Here is a 22605-nt window from a genome sequence, read left to right on the forward strand (position 1 = left end):
GCGTGGGGGGTGGGGGGGTGGGGGGGGGTGGGGAGGTGGGAGGTATTCTAGAAGGCTGGTAACATTCTATTTCTTGACCTTGGTCATTACACAGATGGATTTAGTTGTGAAAACTCATCCAACTAAATACTTACGATTTTTGCATTTTTCTGAATGTATCAATTTGTGCATTTCAGTAAAAACTTTACTTCAGAAAACTGTATCTGTTAAACTACTTTGGTAGATCTGACTCTCCAAATGAGCTCCTTAAAGAAATAGCAACAATCGAAAAGAAAAGAAAATATATAACCTCCACATTTAAGCAACTTCTCTTCCAAAGAAAAAAAAGGCAAAAGATATCACATGCAAATTAAACAAAAACTTTCTACCAACCAGCTTCATTCCATAGCATCATCTGATCTTCCCCCCTTTCCTTATCCTGAGTAAACAAACAAAGAAAAAAAGAAAAAAAACCTCATTTGTAGCTTTCCATGAGATAAAACGGTATGAGATGATACCTGATTTATTCTTCCTCTTTGCTCTGTGCTTACTTTTAGGACTGTAGCCAGAGAAGAATTTTGCAGTAATTTATCTTCCCTGTTGCAGGGTAGTTGTAATTTCTATGACTTAGGAAACAAACAGGCAAGTAATAAAAGAAAATCAGTATTAGTGTATACTTTGATACTATGTATCTTTCCTATACATTTTAGCAGCTCCTGAAGCCAAGAATTTTCAAAGTCTTGTTTCCCCAGGGGCATTTTATTATGCAATAGCTTCTTATAGATTATTCCATGATCATTATGTTCTAGTCAGGGTCTGATAGTTCTCCGTGAAAAAAAATCTTTTTACTTTAGCATATTTGTCAATACTCTACTTGTTTACCAAACTGTCATCGAATTATTTGTAATAATTTGTAAGTCCATCTTTGTAGAAATTACAAAAGAAACAAAGCAAATATCGGCTATTAAATTCCAAGTTCTGTTTCATCTATATTTCCAAGAATTAGTACACGGCCTGAATGGGCTGGGGGGATTATGAGCAGTTGCAACAGAAAATGATTGTGAAAGACGAGGAAGACCTTAGTGGTCTGTAGACAGAGAATTTGATGTGATCTGAGGAATTTGATGTGAACTGAGAGGCAAAGTAAAAACAAAAGGATGCTAGAAGTACCTAAAAGATTGAAGAATTTAGTAATGCTGGTTGCTAGGAAGAGAGAACGAGGTAAGAAAAAAGGCTATTGCAATGAACACTTACTTAAGCAAAACCATAATCAAATTTGAACAAAATCAACCTAGTTCTAACCACTGGTCATCAAGCAAAATCACACAAGACACAAGCACAATAAAAGTATGCTGTGTATTATTCCATAAAGTAATATGGAATATTAACTCTCCTAATTACCAAGGTAACCCCAAAGGTTTAGAGGACTGAATAACCTAGTTTGGTGTTAGAAAGCAATCACTTCTTGAAACATGGGTACTTCAAAACAAAATAGGATATAACCCTTGTGAATCTGGAAATGGTTTTAAATCATTTATCAAGTCAGTTAAAAGTAGAGAATGAAAAAAAAAAAAGAATACTCAAATCCAAAAATTATTTCAACAATGTATTCCTGGTTCTAATACATGGGTAACATGAGGGAAAAAAGAACCTTCATTCTTAAACTGGTTAGGATTATCTCACTTCTCTTCTGGGAATTTTAACTATTTCTGTTTTTTGTTTGTTTTGTTTTGTTTTTAAGCAGTAAACAGAAAAGACAGAAAAGAAAAACCATAACATGCATCCAGATTTTAAAACTTTTAACTATTGAAGGTGAGCAAAAGGTTTAAAAATGTATTGCCTGCAATGCAACTGGTGGAGTCTGACCTCTCACTGAAAGATACAATTTCTTTCAGCTACTCTTCCAAGTTAATCAAATGTGCTTTAGTAATATTAATTTTCTAGAAAGTCTCCAATTGGGAAAGAGTGGAGAATGAAGCTGAGATAAGTGGCATTTTAAAGAACAGGTGCTCTTAACTTGTCCTAAGTTTCTTTTGAACTTACATGGATTCCTAATGTGCACTACAGGTCACCAAACACAATCTGCCTAGAATGAGAAATTTTCCATGTTGAGTCTATCACTACTGATTTGGAGATCACTGTGATACCATATTAAGTGCTTCTTAGAGTCAGTATTCTGCCATTTATTTTGCTCCTAAAATTATTATGTGCAGGGTTTCTGATAGTCTTGAAAAGCAGTAAATATACAGAACGTTAAATGTTGACAGTTACAGACTGAACCACTAAAGACTACAAGTTGGTAAAGATATAACGACTGGTTAGTACTACTATTTTTATTATATCCCATTTCCTTGCATGACATTAGCGATATCTGAGAAATCAAACTAGTCTTCAAAAGTTAACACATTTCCATCCGAACCCGGAACAGATCTATTTTAAAGTCTGTACTTAAAATTAAAACAAAACCAACTTTTGCATATTATTATGGATTAAAACCACATTATCTGGAAAACGATTTAATTGAGAAGCTAACAAAACTGTGAATGATAATAACATTCACAGTTATCTGAGTAATTTAGGCTTACTTTGCTAATTATAACATACCCAGTTCTGTGAGGCTACATGCTTTTGCAGGGAACTTTATTAAGACAATATAAAACTTTTTAAGTCAAACCAAATTAATTTTTTAAAGATAAGTGAGTACTTACATTGATAACAAAACACTCTCCTTCTAAAACCTCAAGATAGTCCTAGATATGTAATAACTGTTTGTATACAAGAAATCAGTTTTCAATATTTTATTAAGTCTATATATCAGGTCTGGGATGAAAGCTTAAATCATAAAATACTACCTATCTTCATAATACAACAGTCTAACACATATCTATTATTGTATCTATTAAACTTTTCTTTTCACAGGTCATCTTCAGTTACATGAATTTACCTAGTTACTATTTTTATGCTACAGTTCAATTAATATGTTAGCAAGAGGCCTGAGAACACAGAGTTCTGTAAGGTATTATCAAAATATTTAAAAAATAAAATAGTATCTAGCTGATGTTTATAGAATAGATGAATAGAAGAGCTGCAAATTTTCTATGCAGTTCTTAACACTATTATTTCTTATTGATAACTAATTATTTCATTATCAATATGCCACAAAATGTATCTTACAAACATACATAATTATTCGCATAACATATAATCTACTCTACAGACTTTATACATACTTTGTCTTATATATTATGACTTTATTATTTAACATTCATTAATAAGCTATTAATTCATAGTGAAGTTACTTTTTTAGAAATCAACTAATTTTTTAAAGTTATTTTCAAAGTTCATTTTATTACACAATTGAAAATTAATTTAATCAGTGACTTTGGAGATAACATACACAGGTTTTGCAAATCATCACACCTATATTTGGATGCAAATAAATTTGTTCATAAGTCAGAGCTACTTTATTCAAGAGTATTAACATAAAACTTATATTTAAAAGTAAATTAAAATAATATCTTTACTATAAAAAATACATATACATTATAATGGTCTTTCACTTGGTGTTATTTACCTTCATAAATATTTAAAGAATACAGAAGATTAAATTCAGAGGGTTTACTCATTGATCTTTTGCTTTTTAGTTTAAATAAAAAGTTATGGTGTTATTACATGACAATCATATCTTTTTTTCTGCTTAATAATGAAAATTTTAGGGAAAGGGGATGGATCCAAGGTGAGGGACAACCCAAATAAATCATTTGTGTAGTACAACTTCATTAAAAGCCTTTTTTTCAGAAAAAGGAGGCTCTGGAAAGTATTTCAATAGCTATTTAGGTAGCTTGATGATACAAGATAAAATGAAATAAATTATTTCACTATATATATATATATAAAATTTTATTTTTAAAAGCAAAATAAAATAGAAATTCTTTAATGCTAGAATAAATGAAAAGGATAAATAAAATTTTTATTAAAATAAAGTAACAACTAGAGAGCCGAACTGTTTTTCTAGCTATTGTGTGATCATATTTTAGGTAGCAATGAAAGCTATCAAATATTAATGAAAAATCAAAACTTGAACAGAATGAAGACAAACAATATTAGAACACATATATAACTAATGGAATATAGAGTTGTTCAGACACATTTTAAGAATTGTCAAACAGAAGTTATATTCTTCAGTCTGTATTAATAACAGGAGCCTTATCTGCTTCTGTTGGTATATTAATATAATGTTTTGACAAATCAAAAGATTTGTATTAAGCACTATAATAACTGCTACATATTTTCTTGTGCTTGATATACTTGCAACATATAGTTTAATAAAAGTCTGTTAGGTATTCTACATTTCAGGAAAACTTATTAAAAAAAAAATAGTTTACCAAAAGAAATAAGAGAAGTTTGATTATCCTTTTCTACTTGGTTAATTTTTATCTTATTGACATTGATAAAATTTACTGTTAACAATGTGTATAGTACTAACATTGAAAGTGAGTATATAATATTCGAGATATAATGCTAAGTGTAAATCAACCGGAATGCTTCATTGCAGGCTTTGGCATTACAACCAGTAAGATAAAGTAACATAAGTAAACTTTACTAGAGATGATACTACATAATGCCAACATACTGGTTAAAAATGGAGAAAATGCAATTCAGCAACCTCAATGTAAAATAAAGGAATTTTTCCTCCACCAAATTGAAGATAATTTTTAAATTTGTAGCAAATAACAACTGTATGCTTTACTCTTTTTCCTTTAAAAAGCTTTGACATGTGAAATTAACTTGATACATAACTGATTTTATTTCTTAGGGCAAGAACTTCAGAGAAATGGAGAATATTTCAGTTAACTTTTGTCAAGAGAGATTGCTCAAATTAAGTGAAGTTCAAACTTAACCATAACTATTTTAAATGGATTTATTTTAGGAGTAACTATAAGTACAAGGCTCTCATTTACAGATATTTGTAGTAGCTTAACAATTTTTTGGAGTTTTCCTATCTCTGAGAAATAGACTGTATCTTTTCAAAGTTCATTTTACTACACAATTGAAAACTAATTTAATCCAATTATATTTGTTTAGAAAGTATTAATAATAAAAGGAGATGGTTGAAAAATTATGAGATGTTTCTGAAATGTTTAAAACTTAGTAAGATAAATAAAGATAAGAAACAAAGCAGTACATGGCTTTCTTAGTAAGATAAGAAACAAATCTTAGTAAGATAAGAAACAAAGCAATACGTGGCTTTTTGGAAGACTGTTGCCACTAAGGTGATTAACAAGCAAATTACACCACAAATTCAGCTGACTTTATACACAACTTGAAATGAATTTATACCATATTTGCTTAGCCGTCCCCCCAAATTAACTGCTACAAACTCTATCATTACATGTAATTATAAAAAGTTACTGGCAACTACTCTACTTCAGTGAACTGCCTCAATAGAGAAAAATTTTATCAAGAAACTGAAGAATGGTAAAACCACCACAAATCATTTTTCATGCTTCTCATATGATTTCCCAGTTATACATTTTCTTTCCACATAAAACTACTATGTCATGTTAATGCCAGACTAAATATTACCCATGGTTTCCCTCTAACATTTGAGTGCTAAAAATACCAGTTATAAACCAACAGCACATATTTACTAAAACGTTTTATAAGACAGCAAAAATTAATCCAGGTTATGGTATACTAGTTGGAAGGTAAGAAAACCTACTATTCTTGTTTTGAGTTTTCTTGTTATTCCAAATGAATTAGAAACTAAAATCAACAGTGTACTGAGAATATTAACATCCATTTTTTCCCTAATAAAAATGACAACTTTATTCCCATGTATAGTGATAATGGATTCCTTATTTGGCTACAAAAGGTAAACATTTCTGATGAGAGTAAGAATAATTACTACTTAAAGAACATGTATGTATGTCCCGTAAAAGAATATTTTACATAAAATCTCCTAAATTTTGATTACATTAATTTCAACTTTTTTTAAACTTGGGGAATTGAGTTGGAAAAAAATATTTATGTTCTGTTAAGAGAATGTAACAATTAACAGTATAGATGATAATGTTTAATTAAGGGGCAATATTGATTTTAAGCACCTGATTTCCTACTAGTAAAGTGCTTTTTACTAACTGGTTAGATATGCAATCTCATTCTAATTAATACTAGGTTAGGAACATTTGACTAACATTTTTAACATACTTTTTCAACAAATACTAACAATGAAATAGAAATTTTAGACACTTAAATAGCCATGTTTTCAAATTATTGGTGGGCTTGGTGAATTAATTTCTCTACAAGTGACATATTCATCCTTAAATATCAGTTTTAGAAAAATCCATTCTGGATTCAACATAGTATCTAAAACAATATAAAATATGTATTTGGAAAGATACGGAAAATGTTCTCCCTTAGAAAGTACTGAAGCTCCATCTAGAGGCTTTTCCCCCTATTACTGTCACTTTCAATGTAAGTAATATCACCTAGAAATGTGAATAATATTAAAATGTCAGAGATTTCTTTTGTATCTACCTTTTTGTTATTCATAATGAGTTCGTGCCCTAACCTTCTTAGGGTTGCTGTAGCTCCATCACTGCCATCAAGTGGTAAAAAACTAAAACTGAACATTAAAAAAAAGGTGGGGGGAAAGAGGGCAAAAAAGACGGGAAAAACATTTATATACTCTATACCACTCACATACTTTTTTTGTTTCAAGAAATCAGTTTGTGGGGGTTTTTTTCCCCATTTATCATCTTAATCAAATTAAGGAGAAAATAAATTTGCCATCCGTTTCTAGAAAATAATAACACTATAGTCTGTAAATCTGAACTTTGCTGGATATTCTTTTGTTTGCAAGATATATAAAAATACCTTAAATCATGATGCAGTTTAATGATATATTTAATATAAGTACAGCTCATAAATTACTTCACTGACAGAGATAGCAGTGAGAAACACAAAGAATTATGATTAATGAATTTTATACTACAACAATTATGAAAAGAATAAAACCACGATATAACTTGAATAAGTATTTTCTATTTTTTCTAAAAATAATCTAGATTTTAATACATTCAATGCCCTCATTGTACTCTCAGGATGTACTCATAGCATTGCCTATGAATGGAGAAAGAGGAGAATAAGGGATTCAACACTAAGAAAAGAAAAAAAAAAACCCCAAAAAATTAACACTGAGGCAACAAATCAGAAATATAATTCAATTCAAAATTATTTAATACCTTTCCTTCTTTCTATGAACACTTCCTTCCTGAATTATGTAATACGACTTAGGACTTTCAAAGAAACAAAACTACAGAACCAAAGAGAAAGACCAATGATAGACTGTCTCAGTTCAAGGGCTACCGCTCTGTGAAATGCATCATCACTCATGCACAATGCAAAAATATTAAAAAAAAAAATTGTGTATGAAATAGAATGTGGGGACATAGTTAACTCAGTAAGTCTCATAATCATGTTTGGAAACTCCCCCAAATTGCTAAAATATGTGTTTATGATCCATTCTGTTTTATATATTTGTAACATGAACATTTCAGAATGCTGATTTTTTAAATTTTTTTTTTTTAACATTTATTTATTTTTGAGACAGAGAGAGACAGAGCATGAACGGGGGAGGGTCAGAGAGAGAGGGAGACACAGAATCTGAAACAGGCTCCAGGCTCTGAGCAGTCAGCACAGAGCCCCACACGGGGCTCAAACTCACATACCGCGAGATCGTGACCTGAGTCGAAGTCGGACGCCCAACCGACTGAGCCACCCAGGCGCCCCCAGAATGCTGATTTTATTCTTTTGACTAGATTTTCATTTTTACCATGACACTTATTTCTAAATCAGAGAAGTTGAAAAATTTCTTTGACTGCAGATATGAATCCACATTTAAATTAACAACAAAACAACAGCAGCCAACTATTATAGAGTTCCTACTCTGTGTCAGGCACCATTCCAAATTTTTCACATGTATTAAATAGCTTCTCAACAACCCTATGATAGGTACTATTAATATTATATAGATAAGGAAATTGAAGCCCAGAGAGGTTAAATAACCATCCACAGTCACACAGTAAGGAGAGGGCATAAGATATGAACCTAAGCAGTCTGCCTGGGGAGTCCTTACTCTTAACCATTTTCATATAAGGCAGTTTTTCTCAATCTTAGCACTTCTGACATTTTGGACTAGATAATTCTTCATTAAAGGGGTGCTGTTCAGTGCTCGCTTCGGCAGCACATATACTAAAATTGGAACGATACAGAGAAGATTAGCATGGCCCCCGCGCAAGGATGACGCTCAAATTCATGAAGCGTTCCATATTTTTTTTTAAAAAAAGAGGTTACGGTGTAAGAGAGCCAAAGCGTAAGAGACTCTTAAAAACTGAGAACAAACTGAGGGTTGATGGGGGGTGGGAGGGAGGGGGGTGGGTGATGGGTATTGAGGAGGGCACCTTTTGGGATGAGCACTGGGTGTTGTATGGAAACCAATTTGACAATAAACTTCATATATTGAAAAAAAAAGGGCGGGTACTGTTCAGTGCATTTAGCAGCACCCCTGACCTCTACCACCATATGCCATTAGCATCACCTCTTCCCCCAAGAGGCAATAATCTAAAATGTCTCCCGACAATGCCAAAAGTCTAGGGGAGGAAGAGTAGGATTGCCCCCAGTTGAGAATCATTGATTAAGATTAATCACTGATTAATCTGTTATAACATTGCAGAAACAAATGGGGACCAATTTATCTGAAATTAGTTGTCCCTAATTTAAAATTATTTGCCACAACACAGAAATTTTTAAATCTACAGATGGGTTAGGATAGTAACACTCTTAAGTCTTACTGTTTAGGGGATAATGTGTCATATAATTAAAAACCATAATATGAGGGGCAAACCTCATAATGCAAGATTTATATAGGTAAACATGAAAATATTAGGCAAACATGAAAACAGTGAAGGAGATACATAAATTTCATACAAATTTATATAAGTAGTTACCTCTAGCAAAGGGACTAAGGGACAAAGTATGGGAATATCACTTTTTACTTTATATATTTTTGTATTGTGTTAAATTTTTTCAAACAGCATACTGTTTTTTTACCAAGTTTTTTAGAAACCAAATTTTAGGAAAAATTTTCTCTTTCTAAAATTAGCATTTCAGGAATGCTTATTAAATATGCTGTTTTCACTGGTTTTCCCATATTTCTCCCTATATATTCTATCTTACATGCTAACATAGGAAATATAATAAATACATGATAAAAATAATTGTACTTAATCAGGCCAAAAATACAAATTAGATAGTCACCCATGGGTTTGAAAGCTAGCAAACCAAATAATAATTAAGAGGACACTAGAGGTATATATTTTCAAGAGTGCTATTTAAAGATGTATATGACAGTGGGTGTAATTGTTTTTCAAACAATTCTTACTGATTTCTAAATTTTTTTGCAATAACTTTAACCACATACATTTTGCCAATCCCCAATTAGAGAAAGCTTTCTTCCCAATTATTTCTGATTATTCAGAAATCCTTTAAAGAAAGCAGAGCCATTAAGCAAAGCACTTTCCTTATATTAAAAAAAAAAAAAAGAAAAGAAAAAAAAAGAACTCAGGGCACCAGGGTGGCTCAGTCGGTTAAGCATTCAACTTGATTTCAGCTCAGGTCATGATCTCACAGTTTGTGAGTTCAAGTCCCATATCAAGCTCTATGCTGACAGTAGGGAGCCTGCTTGGGATTCTTTCTCTCTCCCTCTCTTTCTGCCCCTCCCCCACATTCTCTTTCTCTCTCAAAATAAATACACTTAAAAAAAGAACTCCTAATTAATGTCTGCCCATTTGCATATTCCTTTGCTGGGCTTTGTTGTAATCTTCATTTTCATACAAATTATGCTACTTAAACTAGTTTTATCAAGGATTTGACTTATTATTAGAAACATTTAATTGAGAGGGATGCCTGGGTGGCTCAGTCGGTTAAGCCTGCAACTCTTGGTTTCTTCAGCTCAGGTCATGATCTCACTGTTTGTGAGTTCAAGCCCCACATTGGGCTTCGAGCTAGCAGCCCAGTCTGCTTGGGATTCTCTCTCTCCCTCCCCTGCTCACTTTCTGTCTCTGTCTCTGTCTCTCTCTCAAAATAAATAAATAAATTTTAAATAATAATAAAAAAAGAAACATTTAATTGAGAATACCATTATGGAAAACATACATCATTTTAACACATAAAATATATAAGTAGGGACCAGAAAGTAAAACTATAATGAGATTAAAGTTTAACCAAAATATTCTCCATACAAGTATTGAAATATTAATCAGAATAACCAAGGAACGTGGGTTTTATTTTCCTTCTGGTGCATTTATATTTTCAACAGCTTTAAGTATAATTTACAAACCATAAAAGTCACCTGTTTTAAGTATACATGATTTTTTAGTAAATTTATAGAGTTGTACAACATTATTATAATTCCAGTTTTAAAATATTTCCAACCCCCCCCCCCCCAAATTTTCTCAAACCTATCTTTATGGATTTATTTGCCTTTTCTGGACATTTCATATATATGGAAGGGATGAAATTTTTCTAATATACTTCAGTATCAGATTTAACAGCAAAAAAAATATATTCTTTTTTGAGTGAAGATTTTGCAGTTGAAGTTCTTTCTAAAATTTATAGATGCTTTGCTCATTTGGTAAGGACAGTATAAACTAACTGAACTCCTTTGCCTTATTTACCTTCCCCCCTTCTACTTCCTTTCTTCCATTTGCCAATTTTCACTGTAGTATTTAATGATCATCACTCAAAAAAAGCCACCATTGTTTAGTATAGTATACATGGAAGGTACAAGGAATGGCCTTTCCATATTGATTCCATTACATATCTTGATAGCTTAGTGAAAAGCAAAAGAAAACAGATGAACATAGACCCTTGAGATGTTCTAGTTTCTCCTAAATGTGAAATACATTTGAAAAAAACCGTTCAGGTCTTTAATACAGGTCTTCTAAAATATGAATTCTGTCGCCAAATGCAATTTTATCACCAAACAGAATTCTATCATTCAAAAAATTCTCGTGTCACCCTTGACTCCCCTGTCTCTCACAGTCCACCTCTAATTCACTAGCAAGTACTGATGTTTCTACACTCAAAAGTATATCAGAATTTGAACATTAACATCTCTGGCCAAGCTACCATCTTTTTTTGCTGGGATCATTACAAAATCCCCTAACACACTGTCTGACTTCAGCCCTTGCTTGGTCCCTTCCCTCAACCGTCTGTTTTCAGCACAGCAGCCAGATTAAAACAAAAAACAGATCCAGTCAAAAACCTCCAACAGCTTTCCATTTTCCTCAGATCAAAAGTCAAAGTCCTTGGTGGTTATCTCAGGAATTTCAATTAACGCTTAAACTTATAACGACCTAGTTTAACTCATAACAACCTATATAACCATTAAGCAATAACTGAAAAAGAAATTTTATTATTTTTATTTTTGAATTAAAAATTTCTTTTTATGTTTATTCATTTCTTGAGGAAGACCGAGTACAAGCAGGGGAGGGGCAAAGAGAGAGGGAGACACAGAATCCATAGCAGGCTCCAGGCTCTGAGCTGTCAGCACAGAGCCTGAAGCAGGGGTCAAACTCGCGAACCGCGAGATCATGACCTGAACCGAAGTCAGATGCTTAACTGACTGAGCCACCCAGGTGCCCCTGAAAAAAATTAAAAGAAAAAAAAAGGGAGAATAAAAACAGTATACTACAAAAAAATCAACTAAATACAAAAACAGGGGAAACTGAAGAACAAAAAACATATAAGGTACAGAAGCAAATAGCTTCAAAGGACACTACCCAAAGAGTGAAGAGACAACCACAGAAGAGGAAATATACTTGCAAATTGTATATTTGATAAGAGGTATATGTCCAGGATACATAAAGAAGTCCTACAACTCCAAAGCAAAAAGACTAATGATACTGTTAAAAAATGGGCAAAGGATTTGAACAGACATTTCTCCAAAGATGACATATAATGGCCAATAGGTGTATGAAAAGATGCTCAACATCACTAATAATTAGGGAACTATAAATCAAACCTATAATATATACTTCAAAAGTCCCAGAATATAGTCTTTAAAAATGGAAAACAGTGGGGCGCCTGGGTGGCTCAGTCGGTTGAGCGTCTAACTTTGGCTCAGGTCATGGTCTCACCATTTGTGAGTTCAAGCCCCGTGTCAGGCTTTGTGCTGACAGCTCAGAGCCTGGAGCCTGCTTCAGATTCTGTGTCTCCCTCCCTCTGTGCCCCTCCCCTGCTCATGCTCCATCTCTCTCTCTCTCTCTCTTTCTCTCTCTCTCTCTCTCTCTCTCTAAAAAGAAACATTAAAAAAATTTTTTTAGTGTAAGGATGTAGAGAAATTGGGACCTTTGTACATTGCTCATGAGACAGTAAAAGGATGCAGTCACTATGGAAACCAGCATGACAGTTTCTCAGAGAGTTAGATATCATGTTATGATGTGATTATCAAGTCCACTTCTCAGAATATTCCTCCAAGAATTGAAAACGGAGTCAAACATATCTGTGCACCAACGTCCATAGAAGCATTATTCACAATAGCCAAAAGGTGGAAACAACACAAATCCATCAAGAGATGAAATGATATATAATGGAATATTATTCAGCCAAAAAAAGCAATGAAGTCTGATAAATGCTATAGCGTGGATGAACCTTGAAAACATTATGCAAAATGAAATACAAATATTGTATGATTCCATCTATATGAGGTACCTAGAATAGGCAAATCCATAGGACAGAAAATACAGCAGAGGTTACCAAAAGCTGGGGGAAGGGGGATGGGAATTGGTGAAAAATATTTAGAAATAGATGGGGATTAGGGGTTTAGAACATTGTGAAGGTACTTAATGCTACCGAATTGTACACTTAAGAGTGGTTAAAATAGCAAACGTTTCATCATACATATTTTACCACACTTAAAAAAAAAAAAGCCAGTCTTCACATTACCTTAAAATCTCCAAAGTCTTTCAAAATGGTCTACCAAGTCCCCAGGACAAGATGACTCATTATCTCTCTGATCTGATTTCCAATCACTTTTCCTCTGGCTTTTTCCATACTCACACCTCCTTGATGTTCCCTGAACACAGGGCACCATCCCGCTCAGAGCTCTTGTAAGTGCTGATCCCTCTGCCTGAAAAGGACTCCCCCCTCATCTCCATGGTTCACATCCTTCCTCTTTCAGTTCTTTGCTTAAGTATCACCTTTTAAATAATAAGAAATCTGCTGTCCACTACACTGACAACAGCAACCTCTCCCCTGACACTTCCTATCCATCCTCTCTGCTTTATTTTTCTACATAGTATTTATACTATCTGGTATGTTATATATTTCACTTATTTATTGACATTCTCTTCCACTAGAATGTAAATAACACAAAGGCAGGAAGTTTGCCTGTTTTATTCAATGCTGTGTTCCTAAAATAGTGCGAGGCACACAGAAAGCAGGCAATAAATCACTTCTGGGTGAATGAATAGTAAATTATTATAATCACCAATTTACTTTCCATCTCTTTAATTTTATCTTCTCTAGAAATGTCATATAAATGGAATCACCCAATATGTAGTCTTATTCATTTAGCATAATGTTTTAGAGGCTCACACAGTAACATGTTGTTACTGGTATCGTTTATTCATTTTTTAAAAAATTACTCAGCAGTGTTACAATTTTATCATGTTTTAAGCAATTCCTTACTTTGTTAACACAGTGTTCTAAGTTCATCTATTTTTCTCTGTCCCAGCCCTGGAAAACAATCATTTCATGTAACCCTGGTTATTTTTATTCACTCACTGAGTTCTTATTTCAATTTTCTTTTTCATTTATAGAAGTACTAACGAACCGGTCCTTTAAAAAAATCTGTTTGGTTTTCTTTAAAGTGCACTAATTAGGATACAGTCTAAGCTCTGTAACAGATTCTAAAATATAGTGGCTTAAATAAGATAGAAAATTGTTTCCTTCTCATGTAGAAGTCTAGAATAAGCAGTGCTTGGCTGGAGGGGCAGCTCAACACATGCTTTAATCTCTGTGTCCAAATTCTGTTGACTCAAGTTTTCATCATCAGTAGGCATGAAAGGGGCATATGTAGGCATTCCTTCTTAAGGCAAGACAGAGAAGTGTCACACTTGACTTCTGTTAATAATCCATTGCCAGAATTAGCCTTGGCCACACCACCTTCAAGGGAAGTCAGTAAATGTAGGTTTTAGTCTGGCAGCCATAAGCCATATATATTCATCTATAACCCAGGAAATCTTGGTGTATCACTAGCACTGACTCTGGTGCCAATGAGGGTCCGCTTCAAATTAAATTCCTCACCTGAGGTTTTGTAACATAAGTAACATAACACAGGACCACCAAATTACCTGAAGACCCACTCACAGTTACAAAATCTCTGGGGAGATGTTTTTGCCTCTTTACAGAGCACCAGGTTTGAGATAGCCAAGTTCTGGCGTTCTGAGAAATGGTAACCTTTATGCCAGCTGAGTAATGCACTCAAATTGTTTCCCCTCATATTGTATTCAGTGTTTTAATTGTTTCAGTTGAGAGGATCAACGCACCACATACAAACCAAATGCCCTGCTCGCTCTTTTAAGCTGTGCAAGGTGGCAATAATTCTGAATGATCACAGATCAAGAACCAAAACAAAGGTCACAAAATATGCCAACAGCTTTAAGCTTTTATCCTCACGCTGGTTACAAAATGTATCATTTCACAATCTTCAATTTAAAATCATTAATTACCTTCTAAAACAATAGGAATAATTTAGCATTAAATTTCCAAAATGACCCATTATATACAATACCATCCTCGAATCATAAATGCACATTTGAATAATTTTACAATGCACCAATAATTGAAGTTCAACTAAAACATTTTTCCAGAATTTTCACTCAGTCATCTGCTACCTAAATTTATCAGTATCATTTCCTCTACAAGTTACAGCTATCTTCAAAGCAAAAGCACACACAAGCAAAAATAAAAAATAAAAAAATACAAGGAGCTCAATAAAAGTACATCCTCTTAGAAACTAAGATAAAGTAATAGCTAACATTTATTAAGCAGTGTACTTTTAATATAGAAACCTCACAACCATCTTAAAAGGTAAGGACTGCTTATCTCACAGATGAAGAAACTAAGATTTATGCACTTATCCAAGATCACACAATTAGCAAATAATACAGCAACCCAACTGTGAGATCTTAGCCAATTTGAGCAGGCTGGGCTAAGCCACTTAGCTTTAAAATGAACATTTTGCCCATACCTTAAGCTCCTTAACTCCAGGATGTATCTAAAATTGTTGGCGTATGACAACTACGGGGGAAGCAACGTTGGCAACAATGGCAGCTGTCATTCCCTATCCACACACAAACCTCCAAAACACTAGCACCAAACCTGCCGAATTTGAGTTGGAAGAAAATCCTAGAGATAAGACTGGAACACTCTTTTAACTCTGAAGAACCAAAAACTGTGAGGAGAGGGAGAAAGTGGAGGAAATAAGACCTATTCAGCAACACTTCCAAGCAACTTTTCAATGTGGCAATTAAAAGTAGGTTAGCTCCACAAAACTGTACAACTGGCTCAAGAACTCAGCAGCAATGGTTTCTTGATTCTTTTTTTTTTTTTTAATTTTTTTTTCAACCTTTTTTATTTATTTTTGGGACAGAGAGAGACAGAGCATGAACGGGGGAGGGGCAGAGAGAGAGGGGGACACAGAATCGGAAACAGGCTCCAGGCTTTGAGCCATCAGCCCAGAGCCCGACGCGGGGCTCGAACTCCCGGACCGCGAGATCGTGACCTGGCTGAAGTCGGACACTTAACCGACTGCGCCACCCAGGCGCCCCTGGTTTCTTGATTCTTACAGAAATGCTGCACGGAGAAAAGACTCCATGTGGAGAAACTGAACTTCACTGCCTGAGTCAAAAGGCGATTCAAGAGTTGGACTCTGAATGTAAAGAACTTTAGTAATCCTTTAACCAATTTATTTCATATCTATTTTCATGTTCAGGTATGTGCAAAAAAAAAAAATAACAAAATGTATGCCTCATCAGTCCTGATAGAGTTCTTTTAATAAATATGAAAATTCTGACTGATAAAAAGCTGCGACAGTTTATCTTCCGTTTAAGTAGCATATAAAATCACGGTACAACATACTATGATGGCAAAACCAGTGTTTACTATATAATTCACTAAAGGACATCTTAACATAGAGCTTCAGATATAACATCAATGATATCATGCCCTCCCCCCCCAACCTCACCTCTGACCAGGAGCTTATGCATTACATGGGACAAAAATCTGATAATTAACCCATACCATAGCACTGACACTTTCTCAATTTTTTTCAGGGTCATAAAGTACAATGTTTTTCTGCTGAGTTTCTAATTTATTCAAATAGTTCCTGATTTCTTTCTGTCTTAACCTATGTATAATATGCAAGTCTGCGGTAACAACTAAAAATATTTTAGGCATTTGAGTTACTATCTTAAATTTTTTGTCATGAAAAATTTTTAACAATTTCGTTGATTTCTGTTAGCATTTTTTGCTACTCAACATTGTGATGTTTCTACGTTCCTCTAATTGGGCAAATTTATTACAAATGCAAAATAAAAAATAGTAATTCAAAGCTACAATGTGATTTTGTACTATCAAATAAAAATGGGATAAACACTATGAATTAGGTAAATTCTCGTTGCGCTCTCCAGATGTCATGATTCTGACAGTTAACTAACAAATTAAGTCTCCTTTTTGTTTCAGACTAAGTTCTTTAAAGGAGGTCAATAAGAGAAAACAACAAAAAATTCCCCATTTCTCAATAGGTATTAAAATACAAATATTTTTAAAAAGGAAAATGCAGAAATCGCACTGGAGCCAGAAAGCAAGTAGAAGCAGGCAATTCTGAGTTACAAGATAGGCTAATAAACATTTTTAAATAAAAAAATTTGGAATTTATCAAGAGGAGAGAAAATATTTGTGATACTATTCAAATATTTGTTCCTGTGCTTCCAGAATGAATGCTTTCCTTTGTAGATCTTGACAGACTACTTCCTGTGTCAGAATCTCTATCTTAAGTTGACAGACCAAAGATATATTTTTAAACATGATTTCTGCTGTGCCAATTCCACAAAACTATTCCTAGTATTCTCAGAGATAGTTAATATGATCATGATTATGGTAGGAAAAAAAGATAAAATTATCAATTTAAGAGTTTGGAATCTTATCCTAAATATTTCGAGATATTTTCCCATTCATGAAATGTTTCTATATTGCTAATCTCTCATATACATTTTATATCACAGTAAAATTTTGAAATATAGCTTCTAAACTTTTATTCCACACTACTAGGATAAGTATTTTAGTTTGTCTTGACAGGACCCAGGCCAAAATGGATATTTGGATATCCTTTGTTAATAGCAAACAATGAATCATTTATTTTAATATATTTCACCTTCAGAAGCTAAAATCATCTCAAAGAGTCACATCTTGTCTTCCTCTTTGGTATATATTTAAAGTTTTTTTTAAATGTTTCATTCATTTTTTGAGAGAGAGCGAGAGAGTGTGCACAAGTGGGGCAGGGGTAAAGAGAGAGGGGAACAGAGGATCCAAAGCAGGCTCCATGCTGAGAGCAGAGAGCCTGATGCAGGGCTTGAACCCGTGAACCATGATATCATGACCCGAGCCAAAGTCAGATGCTTAACTGACTGACCCAACCAGGTGCCCCTCTTTGCTATATATTTATAAGGACCAGCTTAAGAGAAAATTTTAAGTTCTAGGAGAAATCAAAAGAAAAGGACATCCAGAAATACAATTTGAACTTTTAAAAAAGAAATAAATACTGTTATAAGAAAAACTGATGTAAGAAAAACATAACAGTCACTTAAAAATTTTTTAAAGCCCCATTATTTTGAGGAACATCAGATATGCTATACATTTTTTTGTATATATATATATATATATAACTTGTTACAACCAATTTCTGCACATGTCAGAAACTCCTAAAAGTTACGTGGGAAATGTCTTGAACAGAGAGTCTAACATCACAATCCAAATTACTTCAACTAAAATTAATCATTTAAAGAGGAAATGGTACAAATACAAATGTATAGCATAAAAGATCCCTCAGTCATTGACAGGACTTCAGAATTTTAGAGCAAGCAACCTGGATAGTACTATAACTGCATAGAGTAACTAAGGCATATATGGCATATAAACCGTAGATTTCCAATACAAAAAACCTGCTATTCTCAGAAACAGGAATTTGACTCTATAAGTTCACCATCTTCTCCGTTTCCCTTTAACTTCTTTAACACATACCTGCATAAATTAAGACCCTCACTCTGCTGCAGCTATTTACTAACATGGAGCATGACCCAGTCTGTGTTTTGCTTTCAAGGAGACTTGTGTAAAATATAATATAAATGAATTACTGGAAAAATACACTTTAAAACAAGGACACATCAAATATAATTCCCAAATTTGTTATTATTAGAGTCAACAGGCATATATATCTTTGTCAAATTGCCATAAAAATTTCTAAATGTTTGCTCTCAATTTCTTTATCACATTGCAAACAAGGTAACAATTTGCAAACAAGCACCAGTCCCCAGATCACAATTTGAATAGCATTATCTCAGAGACCAAGAAAGAACATAAAACAAAAAATAATTATTAGGAATTAGTGGTTGAAGCTTTATTCAAGTGCTAGGTATTAAACAAGTTTATGGTTAAAGAGGATATATTTAAATTGAAAATAGGGGCAACTGTTGATTAAGTGTCCGACTTCAGCTCAGGTCATGGTCTCACGGTTCATGGGTTCGAGCCCTGCGTCAGGCTCTGTGCTGACAGCCCCGAGCCTGGAGCCTGCTTCAGATTCTGTGTCTCCCCCTCTCTCTCTGTCCCTCCCCTGTTTGTGCTGTCTTTCTCTCTCTCTGTCTTTAAAAAATAAATGAACATTGAAAAAAAATTAAAAGTCTAAAATAAATGTGTTGGGGGCTCATGGTTGGCTCAGTGGGTGAAGCATGAGAATCTTGACCTTGGGATTGTGAGTTCGAGCCCCATGTTGGGTGTAGAGATTTCTTAAAAATAAAATCTTTAAAAATAAATAAATAGATGACATATGGATAAATAAAAATAAAATAAAAGTGTTGAATTGTAACTTTTTTCTTTCTTAAGAGGTAGCTTTATCACATTTGAAGTTCAGAGTTTGACACCTGAGCATGCAATTAATTAAAAAAAAACGTGAATCTCGAAAATAACAAACTACAAATTAATCTAATCTATTTTCCCTCAAGAGTAACACTAGTTGTCAACGCAGTCCTATAACCAATTCCTACTTATCCGATATAAAACAGTACTTGCTAAATAAGTGGTCTGGAGGACACAGGTATGGGCAGCATAAAATGGACTGATGATCATCCACTGGTTTTAATCCAGAACTACTTCTGCCCTATTTCTATTACTTGAGAATAGTTGCTGGTATATTTCATGTTCTACATTAAGAAAATGGCAACAGGGTAATTTTAGGCTGAAAACAGAAATAGAGTACCTAAATATTATGATACATTCCAGTAAAAAGTCTTTGCTTCAAAAAAATCAAAAACTGAAAGCCTCTTCAAAAGATGACATTTTTCACATCGGCTTCCAACTTTGTTAACAGCTTTATCAACCACATAGTTAACTAAAGTATAGAAATATTTAAAACTGGCAATTTATGGAATAAGCCTCGCAAAGTAATTAACCAAAAATTAATTAGTGTGTATATACATATATACATATACATATACATATACATATACATATACATATACATATACATATACGTAAACATAACCTAAAGAACAGGGCTACTTGTTGTTGGTTGGATTACTGAGTATGTGTTCTGCTTTCTCAATTATCTAAAAAGCAGCATTCCCATAACAAAGAAGTCTTGTTAAACTGTCACAATTAAAAGAAGTACTGTATACTCTTTCCTGTGTGACTTCTGAAGGCAAATATAGTACCAATGAATGCAACTGACAGGTATTTCTTTTTTGAGTGTTTATTTATCTTTGAGAGAGGGGGTGGGGGAGAGGCAGAGAGAGAGAGTATCTGAAGCAGGCTCCATGCTGCCACTGCAAAGCCCAATGTGGAGCCTAAACTCAGGAGCCAGGAGATCATGACCCCAGCCAAAGTCAGATGCTCAAATGACTGACCCATGCAGGTGCCCCCGTGGTTAAATTTTAATAACCAACACTAACAATGAAAATGACTATCTAGGAAGAAAGTGACTATATCTCTATTACCAGAGAAAATCAAACAGAAGGTAGATCTGCCAACAGCAACTTTTTTAGGGTTCCCAGATCCAATTCCAACATGGTGGGGGGCGGGGGGTGGGGTCCCACTCCTACAACACCAACCAATTCTTGGACACCCTGCTGGTATTTAAGAATTCAACTCAGTTCTGACGCTAGTCACCTGGAGACAGTATCGGATTCCACAGGTTAAGGGCTCAGTCCTTACTGCCCTCCAACCCCCTACTTCAGATACCAGTCGCAAGCCTCAGGCTGTGAACTGTGCTTCTAGCCCACCAGCTTCAGATTGGAGGTCCCAACAACTTCCCCTTAGGTTCTTTAAATTTGCTAGAGTGGCTCACAGAATTCAGGGAAACACATTCGTTTACCAGTTTCTAATATGATAAAGGATACGAATCAATAGTCTGATGAAGAGATACACAGGGTAAGGTGTGGGGAAAGGGTGCAGAGCTTCCGTGCCTTCTTCAGGCACATGACTCTCCCAGCACCTCCATGTATTCACCAACCCAGAATCTCCCTGAATCCAATCTTTTTGGGTTTTTATTGAGAGGCTTCATTATAGTCATGACATGACTAAGTCAATGGCTATTGGCTGATTCAACCTCCAGCTCCTTTCCCCTCTCTGGTCAGGGGGTGGGGCTGAAAGTTCCAAACTTCTAATCACACGGTTAGTCCTCCAGACAACCAGGTCCTACCTATGGGTGGGGTCCGAGAGTCACCTTCATTAGTAAGAAGACATCCATGTCACCTTTATGGCTCCAAAGTAGTTTCAGGAGCTGTGAATAAAGGCCAAATATATCTGAGAAATAGATTTTGGCCATTTAAGTAACTAAGTATATATTTTTTTATAAATCGTTATAATATAGTAGATAACCAACAATTAAACCAAAATTATTTTCTAATGTTCTGCTCAGTACTAAGATTCTATCCACCCATAGTGGTCTTAACAAAGGGATGAAATATTTCCTAGCACTTGGCTGGAACTCATCTTCTCTTGTACAACAGAAGAAATACACGATAGATGGAATTTTGCTGAAATGAATCTAAATTCATATACTGAGGGATATCAGTATTCTTCAAATATGCTACCATATCTAAAGTTACTCACAGTGAATAAGAAAAGAGTTTCAAAGCATATTTGACACAAACCTAAATGTAACATAATGTGTCACGCTTAACAAAATTATTTTCAGAAATTATTTCATAAGGCCACACAGTTTTATGCTATTATTGTATTTTTTTTTAAATTTTATTTATTTTGAGAGAGACAGAAAGTATGAGCGGGGGAGGGGCAGAGAGAGAGGGAAAGTGAGAATCTCAACCAGGCTCCATGCTCAGCATGGTAGGCTAACTACTTTAAAAAAAAAAAAAAAAAAAAAAGGGAAGGGCACCTGGGTGGCTCAGTCTGTTGAAAGTCCGACTTCGGACTTCGGTTCAGGTCATGTTATCACAGTTCATGAATTTGAGTTCCAACTGGGCTCGCTGCTGTCAGCCTGTCAGTGCAGAGTCCACTTTGGAGCCTCTGTCCTCCTCTCTCCACCCGTCCCCTGCTTACACTCACCCCAAAATAAATATTTTAAAAAATAAAAGGAAAGTGTTATTAGCAAAGATTGTGGAGGTGAAGTTTTCTCTAGTTTGAAGCAGGATTTGCAAGAATAGTAATCCCACCCACCAGATGTTCTTGACAATTTCTTTTTAGCAATAAGAGTATTATACTCAACCTCACTAGTTAAAATGAAAATTAAAATAAAATGGAATTTTTCACCCTTAAGAATACAGAATATGTAGGAGCCCTGGGTGGCTCAGTCAGTTAAGCGTCCGACTTTGGCTCAGGTCATGATCTCGCAGTTCGTGAGTTCAAACCCCGTGACAGGCTCTGTGCTGACAGCTTAGAGCCTAGAGCCTGCTTCCAATTCTGTGTCTCCTTTCTCTCTGCTCCTCCCCCTCTAGCACTCTATCTCTGTCTCTGTCTGTCTCTCTAAAAAATAAGCATTACCAAAAAAAAAAAAAAAAAAAGAAAAAAAAAAGAAAGAAAAAAAGAAAAAGAATATAGAATATGTAAAATTCTGACTAGAATATCAAATATTGATTAGGGTGTAGGGAAGGTAAATTAGTGCAGCCACTATGGAAAGTAACTTGGCTATGTCCAACAAAATTCAAAATATTATGTAGCCTATGATCTAGTTAATCCACATCTGGGTATATAACCCAAAACAAACTTAGATACACATTACAAAATGCATTTTGTATCACACTATAAACTTTTTGACTGAGACCTGCA

At 34.3% G+C, this 22605-nt stretch overlaps 1 protein-coding gene and 1 non-coding gene across 2 annotated transcripts in view; one reads left to right on the top strand and one right to left on the bottom strand.

Annotated features, from left to right (window-relative positions):
- Positions 1 to 22605, bottom strand: part of DNAJC1 (DnaJ heat shock protein family (Hsp40) member C1) — a 220852-nt gene that overhangs the window by 167424 nt on the left and 30823 nt on the right. The gene's annotated exons all lie outside the window — the stretch shown is intronic.
- Positions 8212 to 8318, top strand: LOC122474093. Its single transcript, XR_006294786.1, has one exon. It is a non-coding gene; the product is annotated as a U6 spliceosomal RNA (small nuclear RNA).

Source organism: Prionailurus bengalensis, chromosome B4 (assembly GCF_016509475.1).
Source record: "Prionailurus bengalensis isolate Pbe53 chromosome B4, Fcat_Pben_1.1_paternal_pri, whole genome shotgun sequence".
NCBI classification, from domain to species: domain Eukaryota; kingdom Metazoa; phylum Chordata; class Mammalia; order Carnivora; family Felidae; genus Prionailurus; species Prionailurus bengalensis.